Here is a 3,190-nt window from a genome sequence, read left to right as displayed (position 1 = left end):
GAAGTCTTGTTGCACACCTCTCTGGAGCTCCACTCACTCCTGCACCGCAGCCTGTACAGTTAGGGGAAGAATGGCCTCCGGGGGCGGGCGGTCTCCCCAGGTATTGCACAAGGTCCTCCAGGTTTCCAGCTCCCGAATGGCTCCCGCTTCCCCAGTCAGCTTGACCTCTGAGTCATCAGGCGTCGGTACTCTGGTATTCTCCGAGCCCTTGTTCATCAGCTGCTCCTCTGCTGACCCTGGACTTTCTGGCTCTCAAGGGCAGGGCCAAGAGCAACCCACCATGTGGCATGTTTTCCGAGAGGTTTCTCCATGTTGGGATGGTTCACTCAAGTCTCCAGGCAGGCCTACTGTGTCAGTGCTTCTCTGTGGCATGGCGTTTCTTGAATGCATGGCAGCGGCCCGCCTGAGGGCCTGCGCATGTCTCCACACTGCTTCCTGGTCGCCTGCTGCCTGCCTTTCTGGATGCCTGCGTGGCGGAGTGCGCCGGGCCCCAATGAGCCTGCGCTCCCCAGCTGTGCGGCCTCCCGGATCGGGTGCCTGCAGCCTGCCTGCCTCCCCGGGCACCTGCGCGGCCTTGTCTAACAGGTTTTCAATAGGCTAGCCTAGACCTGATGTCAGGGGACACTAATTAGTTCTAAGTCTTAGATTTAAAAGATACTGTTTACTCCAACCCTCTACATCCAGACTCCCAATTTCTGTTTGCCTTTGAATGAAGAAAATCCCATGTCAAGAAAAAAGCAGCAATATACTTGGACAGTTCTCCCACAAAGGTTTAGAGACAGTTCTCCCCAAGACAACAGAAAAAGACTTGAGCCTAAAGCTGAAACAAGGAGCCATCCTATGGTACAAAGATGATATTTTTAGTTTGCAGCTCAGCTCAGAAATTATCTAACACTGTACAAACTCACAACTTTCTAGCTAAGAAGAGATATAAAGCCTCAAAAACACATCCAAAACAAAAAAGGCTCAGATATCCCTAACAAGGTCACTGAAAAGGAAAAAGCTAGTCCTGTGAGCCTCTGGAAGATTTGAGATTCCTCTTTAAAAAGCAAGACCCCACTGTTGCTACAGGAAACATGGAAATCTGACCTGCTTCTCATATTTGGGCTAATAGTAAAGGTCTATGGTCATTACACCTTTTCTCATTGTTTCCTGACAGGATTTCCTTTCTTCAACCCAGCCAGTGAGCCACAACACCTCAAGGTAGTTGGAGAGCACATAATCCCGAGTAGGTAGACTCGGAGTTTGAGGATAGCCTGGTCTATATAGTGAGTTCAAGGCCAGCCTGAACTTCATAGCAAGACTGTCTCAAAAAAAAAAAAAAAAAAAAAAAAAACTAAAAAAGAAAAGAAAGAAAAAAGAAAAAGCAACTAGAGAAAAACTGAATAAAATAGACCATTATCAAAATTAACAATGTTTGTGATTTAAAGGAAACCATCAAGAACCCGAAAAGATAACCCAAAGAATAAAAGAAAATTCGGTATCTGTAAATCATATACTTGGTAAGGGACTTGTATCTAGACAATGTAAAGAATTCTTAAAACTCAGTAAAAAGACAAATGGCCCAACTAAAAATAAGCAAAACATCTGAATGGACATTTCTCCAAAAATCGTGGCCAATAAGCACATGAAAGAACTCAACATCATTAGTCATCAGAGAAACGCAAGTCAAAACCATGATGAGAGGGCCAAAGATATAGCTCAGTTTGAAGAAGCTATAGAAGACAGTTACTTCTACTCCCTCAGCACCATATAAGGAATTATTGAGATCTGTGTCTTTCAGAAAGAAATAAGATAGGAGATTAGGGTATGGCAAAGCTGGTTGGGAAAGTAAGCGTGACCTGTTAATTACAAGATCCCAGACACATGTGCAGAAAGGTTCCCAAAGCCCTGCACATGGACTTCTCTGAAGAACCGGAACAGATTTCAATAGGATGGCCTAGACCTGACCTCAGCCTGAGGCTGGGGTCCCAGTACCACCTTCCAGGATCCATATGTAGAAGTTCTCCTGGATTTCCTCGAGATTTGGACAGTATAAAGGACACACCAATACCAAGAAGAACTTGCTGTCATGGTGTTATGGTTTGGTTCTGGATGTCCTCCCAAAGCCTCATGCAGTCATGGGCAGGCTTCTAGAGTTTATGACTGCTTCAAGGGTGTGAGTGCTACACTCGCCCTGGGGCTAATAGTTTGCATATATAAGGGGGAGAAAGAGGCTGCTTGCCACCATTCTGCCATTTGGCTCTTGCTGCTTTTGCTATCTTCCACTGCCATGAACAGTTGCCCTGTGCCATGTGCCACTCTGCCTTGGAGCCAACCTGAAGTATGGCCTGAAACCTCCACAAACTGTGAGCTAAATAAACCTTTCCTTCCTTAATTTTGGGCATTGGGTATTTTGTCTCAGCAAGGAGAGAAAAGGAACCAAGACACGTGGCTTTTCCTTATGACAGCCCACCTTGCTTTTCCTAGGGTATATGTTCATGATTTTTCCTCCTTTTCCTCGGCTCTGGCTTGCTCTGCAGAGCAAGTTGCTTCCCTAGTCTTCACTTTTACTTTCTCAAGTGCTTTGTCACTGGTATTGTGCTTGTTTTGTTCAATTCTTTGTTTGAGACAGAAGAACCCAGACTCTAACTCTAGAGGGAGAGGTAAATAATCCAGACCCTGGTAATAATGTTTGGTTGGTGAGCCACATTTAGAAGCAGTCTACCTAAAACTTAATGATTTTCAATGCAGTGTCTTTCAGAAGCAGTCTACCCTATACTATAACTTACTGGTATTCAGTGTAGTGTTGTTCATAATAAAAAAGAATTTGAATCAACAATGTCTATGAAAATGATAAACACATTGTATTTCCTTTAAAAAGTGATATGCTATAAGAAATTAAATTGATGTTTTGGGTCAGGGATATAGCTGAGTGGCACAAGCGCCTGCCTGGCAAGCGCAAGGTCCTGAGTTCAATTCCTGGTAACCCCCTCCCAAATAAAGTGATGTTTTATAGTAAAATATACTAAAATGAATCAATTTAAAAATGTAATATTGAGCGGGGTGTGGTGGCATACATCTGTAATCCTAGCACTTGGGAGGCTGAGGCAGGAGGATCATTAAGAGTTTGAGACCAGCCTGGGCTACAAAGTGAGCTCAAGGCCAGCCTGAACTGCATAGCAAGACCCTGTCTCAAAAAGACCAAAAA

The 3,190-nt window shown here is 44.5% G+C and overlaps 1 protein-coding gene across 4 annotated transcripts in view; it reads right to left on the bottom strand.

Moving 5' to 3' along the window:
- Positions 1-3,190, bottom strand: part of LOC102028566 (vesicle-associated membrane protein 714-like) — a 55,069-nt gene that overhangs the window by 31,622 nt on the left and 20,257 nt on the right. The gene's annotated exons all lie outside the window — the stretch shown is intronic.

This window comes from Chinchilla lanigera, unplaced genomic scaffold (genome assembly GCF_000276665.1).
Source record: "Chinchilla lanigera isolate Chin_1 unplaced genomic scaffold, ChiLan1.0 scaffold00032, whole genome shotgun sequence".
NCBI lineage: Eukaryota > Metazoa > Chordata > Mammalia > Rodentia > Chinchillidae > Chinchilla > Chinchilla lanigera.
The sequence above is the reverse complement of the archived record's forward strand: the minus strand, read 5'-3'. Positions and strand labels throughout refer to the sequence as shown.